The sequence below is a fragment of the Triticum aestivum genome, chromosome 4A (assembly GCF_018294505.1).
Source record: "Triticum aestivum cultivar Chinese Spring chromosome 4A, IWGSC CS RefSeq v2.1, whole genome shotgun sequence".
NCBI lineage: Eukaryota > Viridiplantae > Streptophyta > Magnoliopsida > Poales > Poaceae > Triticum > Triticum aestivum.
This window is the reverse complement of record NC_057803.1, coordinates 290,562,524-290,576,361: the sequence shown is the minus strand read 5'-3', so window position 1 is coordinate 290,576,361 and position 13,838 is coordinate 290,562,524. Positions and strand designations below refer to the sequence as shown.

General features: G+C 42.2%; 1 long non-coding RNA gene across 3 annotated transcripts; it reads right to left on the bottom strand.

The window, feature by feature from the left end:
* Positions 1-3,973: 3,973 nt before the first annotated feature.
* LOC123085985 (uncharacterized) lies at positions 3,974-10,411 on the bottom strand. 3 transcript variants are annotated; one of them, XR_006440217.1, is made up of 2 exons: positions 6,626-10,411; positions 3,974-6,540 (listed from the first exon to the last, which is right to left on the bottom strand). It is a non-coding gene; the product is annotated as an uncharacterized lncRNA (long non-coding RNA). The 3 variants fall into 3 exon arrangements; XR_006440219.1 differs by having other exon boundaries at positions 7,074-10,411; XR_006440218.1 differs by having other exon boundaries at positions 8,874-10,411.
* Between the last annotated feature and the right edge of the window lie 3,427 nt (positions 10,412-13,838).

Sequence of the window (13,838 nt, the reverse complement as noted above, 5' to 3'; positions counted from 1 at the left end):
TGAAGAGGTAGATCAGCAGGTAGTGGGTTTTCTAGGTTTGGTATGGTCTACCCGGAGTAGAGAGTTAACGTTTCTGAAAGACTGTGTCTCGGTCATCCATTTCTCAAACACCATGTAGTGCGAGAAATTCAACGGAGGCGATCGAGTCTTGTGGGGAAAAGTGCGCAAACCTCTGCAGAGTGTACAATCTAATCATGGTTAGCCGTGTCCCCGGTTATGGACAATTCTTGAGTATCTAGTACTTGGGTTATCACATGTATCTCACCATGCTTAATTAATACTGTTGGGTTGTTAATTTACTTTAATTGGGATTGAGTTGGGGATACCTTCTCAATGATGTTTCAACCACCATGATAGTAAATTAAAATCTATTCCGTTGTTGTAGGAAAAAATTGGCTTTTTGCAAAACTACAACCATACAGCTTTCCACCAGCCATATATGCATGTAGTGATAGCATTATTCTGTTTCTACTCTACTGTGTTATTTTGCGAGCATATTCCTTGTGCTGACCCATTTTCGGACTGCAACGTATTATGTTGCAGACTTTTCAGACGAGGAGTAAGGTTCGTTAGGTCGTTGCCGTGCAGCTCAGCTATGCCGTTGGAGTTGATGGACTCACTTTATCTTCCAAGCCTTCCGCTGTTATCGCATTAGATGGCCTTAAGCCATATTATTGTAATAAGTTCTCTTTGGAGACATTCGATGTAATAGTGTGTGATTGCTACTCTGTTATAAATCCTTCGAGTACTGTGTGTGTCAGCATTACCGATCCAGGGATGACACTGAAGCACAGAGACTTGACCATTTGAGGTCGGGTCGCTACATCATAGGAAGCCGAATCAAATAGATTATTCTTTGTAATATCTTTTCAAAAGAAACCAATGTCAGCAAATTGAGTTTTAAGCTGGCCTATTAACCCTAAATTTTCAGAAGAAGTACCCGGATCTTTTGCATTGGCAAAGTTTGAACATATCTGTTAAAGGAGATTTTATATGAGATTATGGACACGTATCAAGAAGGAAATGACAAGGATTTAAGGATGATCAGGTGCCAATTCGGAAAACCTTTATCCCGGAGCACAACTTGTCATATTTGTTCTTGTGTTTATTTTTTGTAGGATCAGTTTAACATGAATAAATCCAAATTAAACTGGGGGCTAATGTCGGGGATATACCCCATGGTGTAACCCGGCCGGAGATATGACCCGGCTGCGACTTAGCGCTTCATCGGTAACCCGCCCGAAGACTGGCGAATCACTTATGACCCGGCCGGGCCTGGAGACTCATTGATTACTTGGCAGGCGGGTCAGAGAAGTGACAAGACCCGATGGCCCAGAAGGCCAACTCATGTTATGTTAGGCCAGCTTAAGAGGATAGGCATAAGGAGTATTCCCTTACAAAGGAAGCAAGACTAGGATTCCATGTGTAATAGAATAGTCCTAGTTCTACTAGGACTCCACATGTAACCCTCCCCTCCAACTTATATAAGGAGGGACAGGGCACCCCAAGAGGGACAAGTTTTCACAAGTTTAGACAAATAAGTTAATAGATCTCGAGATAGAGGTAGCGAAAGAGCACCCTTGTAATCGTGAGCATCATCATCAATATCAATGAAGTGGGATGTAGGCTTTTACCTCCACCGTGAGGGGCCGAACCTGGGTAAAACCTCGCGTCTCTCATCCCACTCAACCCCTCTCAAGCTACCACATAGATGCATTGACCACACGACTAAGTCCTCACACTAAGGACATCTGCCGAGACAAAACCACGACAAATACCACAACTCAAATCAAAACAAAGGATTAGGTTTCCCAAATAAGCCGAAAACAAATACATAACCCCACATGCATTTGTTGGAAGGAAAATCCTTGGTAACTACTTGAATTCCCACCTAAGAACTCCTGGAACTCTCGGTTATGCAATCTGGTACAACAAGTACAAGGAGCAAATATCATCACACAACTCCTAGCAGAATTCTACGCTCCAAATGTACCGCCTCCTCAACACATAACCAAGAACCTCGGAAACTGTGTACCTCAAACCTTTGAAAAACATCTAATATACTAGTTATGGCAATACATCTGATCGCTCTCCCTACTACTGGGTGGCTCTAAACTACTCTCACCACAAGGAGTATAGAAGCGTTTTCGATGTCGGTGTCCTCTGATATTCCAGAACTAAAATGATAAGCACTGTGACAAAAACACCTTGGAGCTCAACTCCTTGGGACACTTCCATAGCCTCTAAATGATAGGAGGCACCAATAACAGAGTTCACGTCATAATGATGTCAAACCGATTCCTACAATACCCGCGTGATCCTAAAAAAATTGAGTGGGAAGAGTAATGGAATAAAAACACCTATGTCACAATTCCTCACCAAAGCGACTAAGGGGATAAGCAGCAAAAATAATTCCTACTATCTGATATATAGCTAGACTCAAAATAGGTTTTTTTCTAGATACAACAACAGCAATGGTTCGATCAATCAAGGGGCTCCTGCGGTCGGTAAGACTCTGATACCAACTTGTAGCGCCCAAGATGCGATTCTATCCCAATCATGTTATGAGTTCATGATTGGGGCTCAAACACATTTCGAGCGCATAGCAAGGTGGATATCATTACAACATACCATGTACTAAATAGATGAGAATACAAGGTAAAGGCTTACACTCGCCACAAGCTACACCATGAATACAATAGTACATCCATACATAGCCATCATCATATACAAGAGCAAGATCTGGCTACGGATGAAATCAAATGAAAAAGAAGAACAACATACACCCTGCTAATCCCAGGCACTCGACCTGGAACCTATCCCTTGATCGAAGAAGAAGCAGAAGAACTCCAAAACAAGCAACCATCGCTCTCAGGTCAGATCATCGCATTACCTATACCTGCAACTATTGTTGTAGTAATTTGTGAGCAACGAGGACTCAGCAATCCCATTACCATGGATATCAAGACTAACAAAACTTAATGGGTATGGAATGTATAAGTGGTGATGTTGTAGCAAGCACTAAGCATTTGTATGGTGGCTAACTTATGAGTACAAGAATAAGAAGAGAAACTACGCATAACGGTTGCAATCTATTAATGATCAAGAAGTGATCCTGATCTACTTACGATTCACTCATAACCCCACTATGTTCTCCTCTCGAACCACACTTGAAAAGAGACGGTCACGATTACGCACGTGGTTGGTATATTTTTAATTCGAACATAGTGTCAAGTTCTCTACAACCGTATATTATAAATTTCCAATCTGCCACATAATCGGGGGCACAGCTCTCGAAAAGAATAAACCATGCAGGGGTGTCCCAACTTAGTCCATCATAAACTCTCATAATTTGCGGAGGTAAATCTCCATCTCGGGACAACCCAATCAAGCTTGGAATCCCAGTGCACAAGACATTTCGACAACGGTAAAACAAAACCAGCAAGACCTCCCAATGTGCCGACACCTTGATAGGAGCCGTGCATATCTCGCCTCAGGCCATGATCGGATGGGACAAGCTATGAGTAAAACCAATCCTCAAGTTTTCCCGTGGTGGCCCCGCAGGCTGCCCGGTTTGGACCAGCACTCATGAGGAGGACTGGCCCAGATTGTTGATTAATTATCCTTAGGTGCTAGCTGGTCCCTGTGCAAGTTTTAGTTGTTATTAGGCAAATGGTATAACCAAAGTTGGGCCTTGCTGGAAGAGTTTTAGTCAAAGCAAATTGTCAAGGGGGTCAAATAAACCCTGACCGTGTTAGGAACACAAATCAAGGAACATAACACCGGTATGACGGAAACTAGGGCAGCAAGAGTGCAACAAAACACCAAGCAAAAGGCTAATCCATCCACCCATTACCAAGTATACTAGACCGTGACGGCGCGCGTTGCCGCGCCCGTCCATTTTTACAATAGAATGATAGTGAATTCAGAAATATATGGATACATAGAAATGTATGTTATTATGTGTTAATCAAAAGTAACCACAAATCTTAAGTAGAAGGGTAACTTGTTTTTACCAATCACCATGATATGGGTATGTACACTCTTGATGTCAGAACGGTAAAATGGCATAACAGCTATGTTAATTAGTTAACTACGAAAATCTAATGGATCATCTTTTTCTGAAGATCTGGAACTTATGGTTACTTCATGATCACCCTAAGTCGCATCGCCGTGAAAATTTCTGGAAACAAAATAGCTTAGCAACACAGAAGCACATAGCGATGATGGTCATAAATAGCATGTTGTAATTGTTGCTACGTGTTGCAGGCGAGCATCACATTTGTTAAAATTAGATATTATACATAGCTAGGCGCACGGAAGAAACATAAATAACAAAAATGGAAGTAATAACATTACAGAATCAAAAAATATGTGAGGATTTATATATACCTCCTAATAGCATATATCAGTCATATGATCAGTTCACATTTCAGTTAGAAAAAAGTGCAATGTATCCTTGAATATTGACATGAATTTGCGTAACATGCGGATCACTACAATACATTACACTAACTATGAGCATATAAACATATAGTCCATCTAAGAAGACAGGGCCTTCTATGCATGTCTCAAATTATGGCACTGCAGTGCTATCAAGCAGAATGAAAACTTGTAAAATCCACCTGCATGGGTGAGAGAGTTCGGGAATATAGCACACGAGACTGAGAAAAATATTTTTCTTTATTTAATTTATTTTGATTCCATCTTAGATGCTAATACACAACTAAAACTATAAATCAATAATTCAAAAATTCAAAAATTCACAAAAAAGAACAAATCAGGCCAAATAAGGTAAGTGTGCATCATTTTAGTAACATATAAGTCTGAGTAACATTACCATTAGTTAATATGCTTATGCTATTTGTCCCAATAATAAATCATATGGGTCCAGAGATAAACAAATTTATATTTTACTTCTTCAGCAAGCGCATAGTTGTATTAGAATTTTGTATAGGAAGAGCCAAAGACATCGTAGAAAACTTTCTTTTCTTGTTGTAGAGGACAACAATGGTGGAATCGTATGAAACAAAGACTGCTATAGTCCTATGGACAAGTATGTAGTAACCAAAGGGACTGTTATGAGACAAAGATTTATTAATACATAGCAAATATGTTGAATGTTTTTAATAGTTTGTTGTGGTCCTTCATTTTTTTACTTGATCCAACTATCTTGTAAAATCTATACGTTGTTTTTACTCTTCATAACTACACAAACACAAACACAATCTGTTACAAATTTAATCGAAATGATAGAATCAGCATGGCATGTCTAATTTCTGGTATCATTTTGTGAGGATAAAATAAGAGATTGCTGCCCCTAGCTAATTCCATCTATATCAAGAAATTACTGCAGCCTAAATCCTAGTGCGGACTAATATTATCACATAGAATAAATTAACGAAGGGCCGACTAACCAAAAATTTTCCTTCCCATTGTCACTGTCGTCGGGCTTCAATGGCCGGGCTCGACCATCAGTGCGATATAGCAAGCATGGTACTGTATGTCGATATGTATCAAATTGGCAAGCAATGCATCAAAACCAACCTGTGCTGACTTGTTTACTATTTTCAGCTTCCTCTCAGCTCCGACCATAAATTCACAAGGTACCCATGTATAGATGCATAATAATAGAAAAAACTTTATAAGTTTAATAATCTGACAACTTACTGACACAATTAAAATCCTCTATATTTCATGGTGTAACTTTCAGCAGGGCAAGCGTCAAAATGGATTTATTGACATCAAATTGCAGGAAAAGAACATTATAGGCTGAGATAAGGAACTCATTTTTCGTGCTGTGCAATTTGTTAAATGAATGGCAGGATAAAGAATATGTTAGACGCACTAAAACCAGTAGAATTACACATACAGGTAGCATGGGCTCCATCATCCAGTTCTCCTTCCCCATTCCCCTCCATACTTCCGCAGATCCTTCACCGGTGGGCATGGTTGACATTCATCTTCCCCCCTTCTCCAAGTGTCCCCTCCTTCCTACCTACCCTCTTTCCCCAACTCTGCATCGAGTTATAGATTTTTTTTCTTTAGTGATGCTATTCTTTGCACCCCCAAAATTAAAGCAGGTTCTCTGGATTAATCGAGTGAACTTCGGTTTCACTAGGTTGGCTTATTCTGCTGCATAAGAAGTTTTGTGAAAGTGATCTGATAGGCATAATGTGTTCATATCCAGAATGTGATGTGGAGGCATCAGCACCTTGAACAATATTCCTGTTTCGTTTGTGCATTTTTAACCTGCTAACTAACCTGCTACATATATAGGGCAAAAACAACAGGCAGTACTGCAATTATTTCAATCAATCATAGAGAGTGGCATCATATTGTACGAATAGAAAGGTAAATATAATATGCATAGATAGTTAGATGGGGCACAAGTTAAATGAGGCATAACAGCATATGAGGATACTCATACTAACCTGTCCGTTGACCACTGGATATTGGTAGATTCAGCTGCAAGAAAGAAAGAAATCCATTTTTTTTCTCTTTCCTTTTTTGCGGGGAGAAATCCGTCCTCTAGAGATCCTGCAATCATTTCGAATTATGAGCCAAAGAACAAATTCGTAAAAGGGATAACATTTCAGCAGATTGCAAAAACTCAGATGATTACCCTAAGTGCACTCTGCACTTGGTCAAAGAATAATGCGAGCAGCAAGGGATAATCTGTAGATGTCTCTAAACTATTATAGCAAAAATTCGACAAAAACATTGAATTTAAAATCAGCACATCATATTCTAAATGGGTAATCCCTAAACCGTTTAATCCAGCATAATGAGCTAACCTACCAGAACGTACCTGCGTTGTTTGTGAATAGAAAGAACAACATCAATGAAACAAATTTTGAAAATGGATGAAGAATTGGGGGAAGAGGGGGCGGGGGGGGGGGGGGGGGGGGGGGTAGGAAGGAGGGGGGATTAGAATAACTTAGAGACCTAAGCATCACCAATCTCTGTCGCAGAATGGTTTGGGGAAGGAGCAGGAAGGAGCAGCTGCCAGGTTGGGATTATATGGGCGCCTGTGACTTAAAGATAAATATGAATGGACAAACGAAACTGACCTGTGTTTATGGCCATTAACCAATCAATCAATCACTGGCGATAGAACTCCAATCGACATACTACTATTCGTCGTTACTGCATTGTCCCGTCGCGCTGTGCAAGTGCGACCGAGCGGACACCGTGCCATCGCCCGTCAAGGCCGTTCATCGCGTCGGTCAGATCACAGCGCGGTGGCCATGGGAGTCGTCTCTCCCGCATTGATCGGAGCCCAACATGGTCGCGAAGACCGAGGAGCCGCCACGCGAATGAGGAAGGCTGCGACCTTGTGATTGTGAACCAAACGAGGGTTGCGAGTCATGTATTTTTTTTCCCTTCAGCTTTTTTTAGACAACTTTTTTCCCTTGATTTTTTTAGACAACCTCACGAAGCTTTATTAATTTTCCCTTCAGCTGCACCTGCACGGATGGGAGGCTGCTAGAAGCCCATTAAGGCCAATTTGACGACAGAGGCCCAAAAAAGTGACCGGAGAAGCGACCCAGGACGATTAGCGCTCAACTGTAGCGAACGAGGCGAGCGTGCATGCGATCCCAGGCCAATCTGACGGCCGAAAATGGTAACAAGTGACGATCCGACGACTCTGAACGTTGATGGTCTGGGAGGGCTCGAAAGTTGCATAGTTATAATGATTCTAAATAGATGCATTAATTAAATAACAGATATTGTGATATCCCATGATATCCATGTCCCAACATGGAACAACCTCAAACTGCACCTGCAACTAGCAACGCTATAAGAGGGGCTAAGCAAAGTGGTAACATAGCCAAACAACGGTTTGCTGGGATGGTAGAAAGGTTAGAGGCTTATCATGACACTTTGGGAGTCTTGATAAACAAGTGGTAGGTAGCGCGACATAGCGATAGCATCGAGATAACTAGCAAGCAAAGATAGTAGCGGTATTGAAGGTAATGGTCATCTTTCCTGAAATCCCACTAGGAAGAAGACTGAATCCATGATGTAGACGAATCAACATAGTCGAATTAATCCTCACAATCGCAACGTTACCGGAACTATCAAGAAGAAGCAACACTAGAAAGAAGAAACAACGTGGTAAACCAACAAGCATAATCATGGCATGATGCACAATCAAGTATGATGGATGTCCGGTTTAATGAGTCATGGAATGGCAAAGTGCAACAAACAATACTACAAATTAAGTGGAGCTCAATATGCAATGAGTTACATATTGACGAAACACCACATGCGAATTATTTAGTGCGCTCTCGTTTATGAAAAAGACAAGCTTAAATATTGGTTAACATGGCAAGACGTGAAGCATAACTAAACTAACTATTTAGGCAAGTTTAAATGAGGCCAAAAATAACAAACTACAATTATGGAAAATCCCCACATGCATATTTCAAATTTGGTATTGTTCTACCCTATACATAATTTTAGAGTTGTTAAACATGCAAAGTAATGCCACCATGTTAAACTATGCACTTTTCTAACCCATTTACATATAAAGTTTATTTAATTCGAAGCTATGATTATTTAGTTATGAAATAAACCATTTCAACATCTCATTGATGCAAATTAATGCAAATCAATTTTTAACATTTTTAACATGGACGAAAGTTGCAAATTATGAAAGTACATGAAATTCTAAGCATTTTACATATAAAGTTTGTTTAATTACAATGCACGGATTATGAGTTATTAATGCATGAACATGGAGGGTTTTTTTCTGTAACGCAAGTTTTCTCTGGATAATTACTAAAATCGCTGGACAGAAAAAAGACAGAATGGGCCAAAACTGCACTTGGGCCGATAGTGCAAAGGTAGCCGCAGCAGTGGCTCACCATGGGCTGAGGCCCGGTCGGAGCAGAGGAGGCTGACTGGGCTGGCGAAGGCGGCTGGCGACGCTGCGGCCCAGGTCGCGGGTTAACATGGTCAGCAGGATGTGGTCAATGCAGAGGACGCCCACAGAAGCAGGGCTCGAGCACGAGCTCGCAGGCAACGGGGAGATGGTGCAAGGCAGGGCTCCGGCGGCGTAGTCAACGGGCAAGAGAGGCCGCCGACCAACAGGGATGGCCGGAGAAGGTCCCGTGGAGGTGGTCGACGCTATAACAGGGAACATCGACAGAGGGGGTCGGGTGAGATAGCGGAAGACTCACCGAAGAAGAGAAAGGGGAAGGGAGAAGGGGCAGTGAGGAAGACCTGCTAGTGCTGCTCATCGGTAGGAGGACGGCGAGGGCGGAGCAAGGCGGCGGCGTGGGCGACGAGGTGGAGGTTGGGGACGACTCGTTCTGGCCAGAGACAAGGCCATGGGCGGCGCTGTTCGGGACTATCGCTACTTCTTGCGGGGTGCTCGGGGCAGGGGCTTTAGGACGGCCATGTCAGTTCCGGTCAGTGGCAAGAGATCAGGCCATAGGGAGAGGCAGGGGCAACAAGAAAAAACAGGGGGAGTGGGAGAAGAGGAGCGACAAGGAGGTCCTGGCCTGATGATAGCGGGGCTGCTGCTAGCTCTTGGTGAGCGGCTGGTCTAGCAGCTCAGCTGCAGGGGAGCGGGGATCGATCTAGGAGTGAGCGGGGCTCCTCCTCGAGCGGGGATGCTCGGCAAGAAGAGGGAGGCGGCATTGAGAGCCAGGTGGCTAGGTCGGGAGACTAGGAGAAGGTTGGTGGCGACGGATCTGGAAGCTATGGGTGATTGGAGGGTTTGGATCAGGGGCAATCCGGAGGTGGAAGGAGATAGGATGACTGGCGGCGGTGGGACTTGGTGGCGGAGGAGGAGGTTGGTACAGGCCATGAGCAACGGTGCGGTTGACCCGCGACGAGGCTTGCGAGGCGAGCAAGGATCGAGAGGAGTGGAGTGCTTCAGGAGGAAGGGAAGGTGGATTTGGTTGGTTGGCTGGGAAAGTGAGGATGATTTGGGATGAGCGGCAGCGGCGACGAGACAGGTTCCTAGGATCTAGGTTTGGATAAAATTGGTAGGTCTTTGTCTGCTATTTATAACATAGACAGATTGGGGGAGTGGTTTGGAGCCATATGATCCAACCGATCGGCCATGTTCGACCGGTTCGGGTCCGGGGGGAGTTTCAGACACGCACATGAAGGGGTCTGTGTACTATGGAGAAAGACTCTGGTTTAGGCAAGAGAGAAAACTAAAAACAATGTTGCAAGTGTGGTTGGTCTCAGAGTGACCAATGATGACAAGGGAGAGACGCGACAATGACGAACAGATGCAAGTTTGGAAAATGATGACAAAAGAGTGTCGGTGCAATGCGAATGATGCGATGAAGATTGCAACAAAAAAACAACACATGGCGATAACGGAATAAATGGAAGGCATCTGGAGCGTCGGTCTTGGGGCGTCACACTAATCTTGGCCTGATCTATATGCCAGTGATAGAAAAGGACAAGACACACATTTTCTACTAAGTATAAATGATGGTTTCTTGTCATCCAACAATATTATCACTTTTGAATACTTTTTATAACAATTCATATTATTGCTAGGTTACTTCATGCTTACCCTTGTGGTTTACCGAACCACTCTTACGAGAGAGCAAGTAGTGTACGAGGTGCTCGACCGCGAGAGTAAAACCCAACAGAACCTCGCCGACCTTGACGTGTGGCTATAGGAGGAAATACCGATGGCCGCAGCCAAAGCGTGTGACTTCTACCACCATTTTTAAAGCACGTGAGATCCCCCGGTGTTCTAGGGCCCCTTTGACTCATAGGGATCCTATTAGTAGCTAGTAAATGTAATGGGATCCCTTCAATTAAAAATTTACAAAAAATATGGGATCCTTTAGTTAAGTAGCTATGTGTTCAAAACTACTTGGTGGACTAAGCTGAAACTTTCCCACTTCGTGCAATATGTCTATGTAGAAATACCAGAATTTTTTATGGTTTTTTGGAGAAACTTTCCCACTTCGTGCAATATGTTCGTTTTACAAAATGGTCCCATATGTAGGCCACAAGGGGGGGGGGGCTATTTCTAAGTAAGACGGGTCTTCAAATTTTTTGAAACCATGTGAGATTTTTATGAAAAATTAAAGTGCTAATATTAGGATACCATGCAAAGTTGGAAAAATATTTGATAATGTTTAGATATTCTATAGTTTTTCCACTTAAATAGCTATCAAAATGCTAAACAGAGATTGTTGCAAAAAATGGTAATTTTGACTAACATTAGTTCTTAGTTCTTACAAATGCTTAATAAAGTAGTACTAAAAATTTGAAATGGAAACGAGCTAAAATGGTCACAACAAAAGGGTTGTGTGCACATTAGTATGGGAAATGGTTCACTAGGTGATCAATCATTCTTCCTCTTATGTGTATTTTTCTCATAGTGTGTTGTGCCAATATACTTGGACTCCCTCGCAATTTTTAATTATTTTTTTACAATGTTTAGATATTTGAATTTTTTTCCTCTTAAATAGCTCTAGAAATTGTAACTAAAGATTATTACATCAAATGGTGATTTTAATTCTTATTCATTCTTACAAGTGTTTAGTAAATGTGCGGTAAAATTTCAAAGTGAAAATGAGCTTTGGTCCTAGGTAAAGGGTTGTGTGCATATTTGTATGTGATGTTATGGTAGAATAATTCACTAGGTGTTGAATCATTATTTCTCTTATGTGTATTTTCCTCAGATTTTGGTTAGAGTGTGTCATGCCAATATTTGGACTCTGTGCCAAATTTTACTTATTTTTGACAATGTTTAAATATTTTATCCTAGTTTCCTCTTAAATAGATGTAGAAAATAGTAAATAAATATTATTACATAAAATGGTGATATTATTTCCTGTTCATTCTTACAAGTGTTTAGTAAAGTCGTAGTATAAATTCGAAGTGAAAACGAGCTCAAATGGTCATAACAAATGGGTTGCGTGCATATTTGTATGAGAGATAGTTCACTTGGTGATGAAAGCTATGATGAACATTTTTATCATTTACATTTTCAAAAAGGATGTTGAAACCCTAGTCTCTTCGTCATTATGATGCACTTAGTGACCTTTTATTAAAATTGATCTAAGGCGACAAGCCCTAAATCATTAACAAGAAGAGTACAAAACATAGGTAACAATGATTGGACCTTTACAAGATATGAATGCAACACCTATAACTAAGTTGTCCTTTTCTACAACATCTTCAAGAAGGGATATACGCCCTTTCATCGTCATCATCATGTACGGTCAAAGATTGATAGGACGAGGATTTTCATCTCACATACTGAGATCAACCATAAATGGCCAACACTCGGCAAGTAGAAGACGACTTCAACAAGGTGAAGGGCGCAAGTCCATCACTGTTGAGCCCGAAATGAAGGCTAAGAAAATGAGTTTTCACCTCCGAACGTAAAGTGGCGTTTCAGTCACAAACTTAATGGTGGATCTTCTAAAATTCACGCCAGCCAATACTCCATGCTAGGTCAAGCTGGTCGCGGGTGGTGGAATGTGCGACTAACATGGGACATGGCATGGTTTTGTTACGACAGATGTGCTCATGAAAGGACTAAGTCTAGAGGCCATCGCAACTAGGTGGTCGCTTGAACGGGGTTGATCAGGAACAAAGGACACAAGTTTACCCAGGTTCGGCCCCTCATGGTGGAGGTAAAGAGCTACTTGCTGCTTGAATGATATTGCTGGAGATCTCGATTACAAGGATGTGGATTTGCTAACCTAGCTCCCAAGAGATTGCAACTTAAGTCTTTTCATCCTAGGAGCTCCCCTTTATATAACAGGTTGGGCCCCTAGGTTTACAATAGAATCCGGGTTATACTATCAGCATGTGTCTTACTATAATTCTAATCTATTTTGCCTTCCAAGCTAAGGAAATTCCTCCATATGGGCCTTATCCATAAGTCGGCCCACTTGCTCTTTTATAAGCTGGCCCTCAGACAGGTCATGCTATGGGCCTTCAGCCCTTTCCTTGTCACGCCACAATGACCCGGGGAACAATATGACCCATTGTGCTTTGGGGCCCTTGCCAGGTCATACCTTGAGCCGGGTCTTGGTCATAGGGAACATCCCAAAATTAGCCCCCAGTTTAGCTTGGATTTATCCATGGTAAACTTCACCCTAAAAATAAGGCAACGAAAACAAGACACATGAGGAGTTAAGGGTTGAGTCTGCTTTCCTGAGCCGGCTTCTCCCCATCTATTTGACCTTCATCATTTCTGTTCCAACTTAATAGCTTTGTCGGGTCACGCACTTATTCCACACTTAGTGTTTCTTTTCCATCTCATATCGTGACATCACCCCACTAGTGTTCCAAAATCCACGCGTGACATCATAACGGATCTTTGAATGGATTTGTATTGCCTTGTCAGGCGTCAGAATTGAGGAGCCTTTTTGCCACAATCGATTGCGCCCCCTAGGTTTTCGCACTTGTCATTTCGGGTTCTCCCTCTTTATAAATAGTGGGGTACACCCCTAGCTCAATTTTATCTATCTTGCCTCCTTCCCTTCTTCTTCCTCTTGCATACAAGATATTGTGCTGCCTCGAGCTCGCATCTCCATCAAGTCAGCGACCCTACTAGCGAGGACGCCATCGCCCGAGCTCATCCAAGACGCCACAACTGTGTTGTTAATCTTCAGCGGCTTCGACCTCCTTTTCACAAATCTGTGAGCACTCCATTACTCTTTCATGTTATTGCAGTCCATCCAAAGCTCCTTGGGGTTCATCTGAGTTCATCTCAAAAGGGTCATAGATCCAATCTAGCAGCAAACAGCCACCCGTAGGGCATTTAGCCACTGTTGCGATGTAGTTCGTCTCATTTTTATCCCCTTTTTCACGTTCAATAGACCCCACTGTTT